Source organism: Carcharhinus amblyrhynchos, unplaced genomic scaffold (genome assembly GCF_965287045.1).
Source record: "Carcharhinus amblyrhynchos unplaced genomic scaffold, sCarAmb.v2.hapA scaffold_39, whole genome shotgun sequence".
In the NCBI taxonomy this organism is placed as follows: Eukaryota; Metazoa; Chordata; class Chondrichthyes; order Carcharhiniformes; family Carcharhinidae; genus Carcharhinus; species Carcharhinus amblyrhynchos.
This window is the reverse complement of record NW_027649780.1, coordinates 5,562,847-5,569,077: the sequence shown is the minus strand read 5'-3', so window position 1 is coordinate 5,569,077 and position 6,231 is coordinate 5,562,847. Positions and strand designations below refer to the sequence as shown.

General features: G+C 44.8%; 1 non-coding gene across 1 annotated transcript; it reads right to left on the bottom strand.

The window, feature by feature from the left end:
• Positions 1 to 5,922: 5,922 nt before the first annotated feature.
• On the bottom strand, positions 5,923 to 5,996 carry trnan-guu (transfer RNA asparagine (anticodon GUU)). The gene has a single exon. It is a non-coding gene; the product is annotated as a tRNA-Asn (tRNA).
• Positions 5,997 to 6,231: the final 235 nt, after the last annotated feature.

Sequence of the window (6,231 nt, the reverse complement as noted above, 5' to 3'; positions counted from 1 at the left end):
GTTCTGATTTCTAGACTGGACTTGAAGCCGAGGTCGGGACTCTGAATGGTGGGCAGGGGAAGGAGAGGCGAGAGCTGAATGTGAGGCCGAAGGGCAGTGTCACCGAATGGACTATTAACGATGTTGTTACCTGACGTTATTCACGGTGCCACTGAACAGTTGGTTTTGTCAAACCAAAGACCACTTGAACCATCACTGCTTCCGAATCTCTTTGCTTCCTGTATGTAACAGAGTAAATTCTTTCATCAGTTCTGTGTTCTTTTGTCTTTCTAACTGAACAGAACACTTCATTATCTTAGAATCATAGTGTTTTACAGCGCACGGTGAGGAGGTTCGGCCGATTACTTATTTCCTGTCTCTCTTAAACAATTATCCACTTACTCCTAATCATCTATCTACTTCCAATATTACCCCTTTTTAAAATTTCCATTTACTGGCCAAGTATTTATCGATGATGTGGAGATGTCGGCGTTGAACTGGGGTGGGCACAGTAAGAGGCCTCACAACACCAGGTTAAAGTCCAACAATTTTATTTGGTATCACAAACTTTCGGAGCGCTGCTCCTTCATGAGATGGTTGGCTAACTATTTAACCACTTCCCTCTTCAAATTAGTTTCCATCGCAGCTTTTTGTTGACTATCACATGCTCTAATAAAGACTGTCTAGCTGACTAATGTGTCCTTATCGCTCCCTCCGGTACAGAGATAACCAAACAGACTCTTTGAGCAAACCTGCCTCGAAACGGGGAATCAAGATGGGGAAAGTGCTATACAGTAATTCACACAGGCAAGGGAATATCATCAAAGGACTAGGCGTGAGTGAACGAACCATAACTCTATTTTTAGCATAGTTAAAAACTCAACTGTGGCACAGCTGTTCATGTTGAGTGTTCAGTTTTGTTTTGATATTTCATTTATGATTCTGTGACTCTCCCTGTGGAGACCAAATAATTGTTTCTGTTTATCCGTGCGGGAGCGCCCTCTGCTGATCTCCAACCGGAACTCCCATCTGGCGCTCTTATGCGGAGTTCGCTACATTTCTGCACCAGTGTGGGCTCCATGGCACAGAAATACAGGGTGGTGTCAGGCTGAAGAGCCCTGGTGATTTTTAAAGGAACAGTGTTTTTCTTTTGTGCAAAGCAGCCGAGAAACTATCTAATAAATCCTGAGACTTGTCGGTATTGTCCGAGCTACATATCTTCATCAAATATCTCAGAGCTTGTTCGGGATAGTGGATGTACAAGAGCATAGTTTGAAAAGCAGCTGTCGAATAATTACAGTCCAACAATATGCTCTGTCCTTCCAGAATGCTTAATTTCGTTCGATCTTGAAACGCTGTTTATCCCTGTAACAAAACACAGAAGGTATTAAATACATTGGAGTGAAGAGAGCCCATGGAACAGACAAACATTGGCTTAATGCTGGAAATTTTCAGTCACATCAACACTGCAATGAAGTTACTGTGAAAATCCCTCAGGCGCCTGTTCGGAAACATTTAAGGGAAATTTAGCATGACCAATGTACCTAGCCAGCGCATCTTTCTGACTACGGGAGGAAACCTGAGCACCCGGAGGAAACCCACGCAGACTCCACAGCGACAGTGACTGAGCCCGGATCCCCAGCGCTGTGAGGCAGCAGTGCCAACCACTCTGCCGCTATGTCAAATTATATTTTGCCATACTTTTATTAATACAATGTAAATTAATCCAGTTGAACGTGCCGGACAACCAGAGAGGAACAGGGAGAAAGTGAAACTCAGAATTTATTCGTCTAGACTTGTGACACTAATAAATAAACATAGGCTTAAAACTAATGCAGTAGCGTCCTTCCGGATTCTGAGAATTGGGTGGTTTTCCAGAAAATAATAATTTACCTCGGGTCGCCGCCAGATGGAGCTGCCTCACTGCATGTGCGTGTTTACTGCAGGGGCAGGGGAAGGATCACAATGTAATAGTGATACTGGTTTCACTCTGAGGGTGTTTTGGGGGTTCTCGGAAATCTCCCTGCTGGCATCACGCTCTAAATTAAGTTATTTTTCTTTCCCTTTCTGGAATTCTGATTGGATTTAGGCCATTGATTTTCAAGTTGGACACGATTATTTCTGTCACTGTCTATCTCTGTTTCTCTTGGTATCTGTTCGTTTGTCTCTCTTTGTGTCTCCCTCTGTATTATCTCTACATTTCTGCAACTGTTCCCTTCACCGTACCATCATCTATTTCCTTCCCGTCTCTCCCTCACTTATCTCAATGTCTGTCCCCGCTATTTATCTCCCTGTCACTGCCTCATTTCTGTCATTCCCTTTTCTCTTGCTTATCTCTCTGCCTCTCCATCAGTTCCTCTCTACTCATCTCTCTCCTTCGATCATTGTATCGGCCTTTGATTCACTCACTGCCTTTCTATTCGTTTATCTTCATTCCTTAGCTTGGATGTTTTGGGTGGCTGCATTTGTTTCTCTCAGGGGATCTGCACCTAAATCCGCTGTTGTACAATCTGCTTATTCTTTTATTTAAAGTCACAGCCCGACGAAATTTACCGTTCAGAATGAAGCGTTCAGTGTGAACAAGTCACGCACTTGACAATGAGATTAATATTCTTGAGAAGCCGTCACAAAGCTACGTAAAAATAAATAAAATTCAACATGAGTGATTGAAACCGATCAAATAAAACTGCCACCATCTGAAGCCTCTGGGTCTGTACTCGATGCTGTTTAGAGGGATGTGGGGAATCTCTTTGAAATTTACAAAATACTGAAAGGTCTGGATGGAGTGAGCGTGGAGAAGATGTTTCCATTCGCAGGGGAGACAGGGATCCGAGCGCACCGCCTCAGAGTAAAGGGACCTCTATTAGAATCGAGATATAGAGGAATTTCTTCAGGGCGATGGTGGTGAATCTATGGAATTCCTTTCCACAGAAAGCTGTGGAGGACAGATCATTGAGTATATTTAAGATAGGGATAGATAGGCTCCTGCTTGGGGAAGGGACCAAGGATTATGGGATCGAGGTACGAAATTGGGATAGAGAAACCCCACAGGAGCGACATTGAGGCACTCACATTGCTGCCTCACGGCGCCAGGGACCCGGGTTCGATTTCAACCTCGGGTGTCTGACTATGTGGAGTCTGCACGTTCTCCCCGTGTCTGTGTGGGTCTCCTCCGGATGCTCCTGTTTCCTCCCAAAGATACGCGGGTTAGATTGATAGTCCATGACAAATTGACCCTAGTGTCAGGGGGATGGTATGGTAAATATGTGGCGTTACAGGAATAGGCCTGGGTGGGATTGAATCATAGAATACAATCCCTACAGTGCAGGAGGAGGCCATTTGGCCCATCGAGCCTGCACCGACAACAATCCCACCCGGGTCCTGTGCTATCCCCCTAACCCCATACTTTTACTTTCTAATCCCCCTGACATTAAGGTGCAATTTAGCGTGGCTAATCAACCTAATCAACATCCTTGGAGTGTTCGGTTCAGGATTGTGGCCGGTTCAGACTAGATGGGCCGAATGGCCTCCTTGTGCACTGTAGGGATTCTATGATTCTGCAGGGATTTTAAACATTTCGGCCATGATTGAATGGTGGAATAGGCACGAATGGGCCGAATGGCTTAATTCTGCTCCTATCTCTTATGGCCTTGTCAGTGAAGCTGATTTAGGACTTTGAATAGTGTGGATGAACAGAGGGATCTAGGTGTGTGTGTACATAGATCCCTGAAAGTTGGGAATCAAGTAGATAAGGTTGTTAAGAAGGCGTACGGTGTCTTGGCGTTTATTGGTAGGGGGATTGAATTTAGGAGTCGCAGTGTAATGTTGCAACTGTACACTACTCTAGTGCGGCCGCACTTGGAGTACTGTGTGCAGTTCTGGTCCCCGCATTACAAGAAGGATGTGGAGGCGTTGGAGAGGGTGGAGGTTTACTAGGATGTTGCCTGGTATGGTGGGGAGGTCCTATGAGGAGAGACTGAGGGATTTAGGGTTGTTTTCGTTGGAAAGAAGGCGGCTAAGAGGGGATCTTATTGAAACATATAAGATGATTAGAGGTTTAGATAGGGTGGATAGTGATAGCCTTTTTCCTCGGATGGAGAAAGCTAGCACGAGGGGGCATGGCTTTAAATTAAGGGGGGGTAGCTACAGGACGGATGTCAGGGGTAGGTTCTTTACCCAGCGGGTGGTGAGGGATTGGAATGCCCTGCCTGCTGCAGTTGTAAATGCGTCTAGTTTGGGGGCGTTTAAGAGATCTCTGGATAGGTTTATGGACGAAAAGGGATTGGTATAGGCTAGTGGGTCATTGTTTTTGTAACTGGTCGGCGCAACATCGTGGGCCGAAGGGCCTGTTCTGCGCTGTAATGTTCTATGTTCTATGTTCTATGATTCTTCCCTCTCACCACACACTGTACCCACTCAGTCACTGAGTCTCAGATATGTAATAGTGAAGGTCAAAGAGCTTCAGCCCATCACTGAAACTCATTGAAATCTTATCTCAATCTATGACGGGTAGATTGCAAATTGTTGATTGGACGGGAAGTTTGAGATCAGAAAGTGACTGTAAAAACAGATTCTGTTCCGGCAGTGCTTGGAGTTTTAAAGGTAGTCACAGCCCCGGGCTCTGCAGCCGCCATGGAGTTCCTCACTGTCTGCATTGTGTTCGGGCTGTTTCTCATCAGTAAGGATGACTCCAATCTGGTTAAATGTTATCGCGATCGGAACCTTTAGCTCTGCTTCTCCCCAGTGGTGGTTCTTGACCCTGCTGTGTATTTCCACCATCATTTGTTTTTATTTCATAACTCCACTTATGTCGCGGTGAATATAAAGTGTTAATATTATTTCAGCAGCGCGTCCAACACTTAATTTTTTTTTCTTCTTGAACACATGTTACAGATCCGAGTGATGGAGATTCTGTTTCTCAGCCGCAGTCTTCAGAGGGGAGAGAAGGTGAAACGGTGACTATCCGATGTACCTACAACACTACAGCAAAAAGCTATGCCTTGTATTGGTACAGACAGCAGCCACAGAAAGATTTGCAGTTCATTATATGGAAAAAATCCTGGAATACAGAACAAGCAGACAGAGGGGAAGGTTTTGGATCCCGTTTCTTTGCTGGTCTCCAGACCTCGGCTAAATTAACTATTTTAACCATCTGGAGGCTCCAGCTGAGTGACGCTGGCCGCTATTACTGCGCTTTCAGACTCACAGTGATAGAAAACAGTCTCATAACAGTACAAAAACTGCTTTGCAGCTATCATTGGGTGCTCCAGGCTGTTGAGGCTTGTGTGGAGAATCGCAGAAAGTAACAGTCAGATTGAGCAGCGGCGCTGTCAGCCGCTCAGACACACACCCAGAGGAAACCACATTAACCTCGGATCAAACTGTCACCCAATTCAATCCAGGATCGGCTGAGGCAACACACAGCAGGGGTTTTATGATGCTATGAATTTGAAAGGGTGGATACTGAGATACTATTGTCCCTGATCTGGGAATCTGAAACACGGGGACACAATCTCAGGATAAGGCGCTGATGATTTAGGACTGAGATGAGGAGAAATTGCTTCACTCAAAGGCTCGTGAATCTTCGGAATTCTCTACTCCAGAGGGTGTTGATGTTCCATCATTGAACACATTTCAGTTTGGGTTCGACAGATTTATGCTCTATCCGGGAATGAATGGAAGCAATGATATGGAATTGGAACAAATGCTCAGCCTCAAGTTCATGTTTCAATTGCATTTTTTAAAAAGTTTATTGGTGTAATGGAACATATATTGTTAAATTTGATATGTTTGAAATCAATCGTCATTAAATAATGTTGGTAATACCAGATAACAGTCCAGCTGGTAACAATTGAGAGTTTTTTTTTATTGGCACCCACGGACCCATTGCCAACTGGCAACTGTTTACCCGTGAATGCTGACGGTGAGAAAATAGTAAAATTCCGTCCCTGGGTGGTCTTGAACCACCAACCTTTCGGTTAACAGCCGAACGCGCTGACCAATTGCGCCACAGAGACTAAGACAGTAGCTGTTAAATGCATTCTAACTTAGTATGTCACTGACCATAATTCTATTTCTGTAAAACCTATTCCAGAACTGCAGCATGACCGCACTGTTTACAATTCTCTACAAGTCTCTTTATTTCCGTTGATCCCGCAGCACTGCTGCAGTGTGTTGGTTATTCCCTTTCTCCTATGAACGGGCAGGTAAAATGAATCTATCTGTCATCACAGGGAAGAATTCAACGGGAGG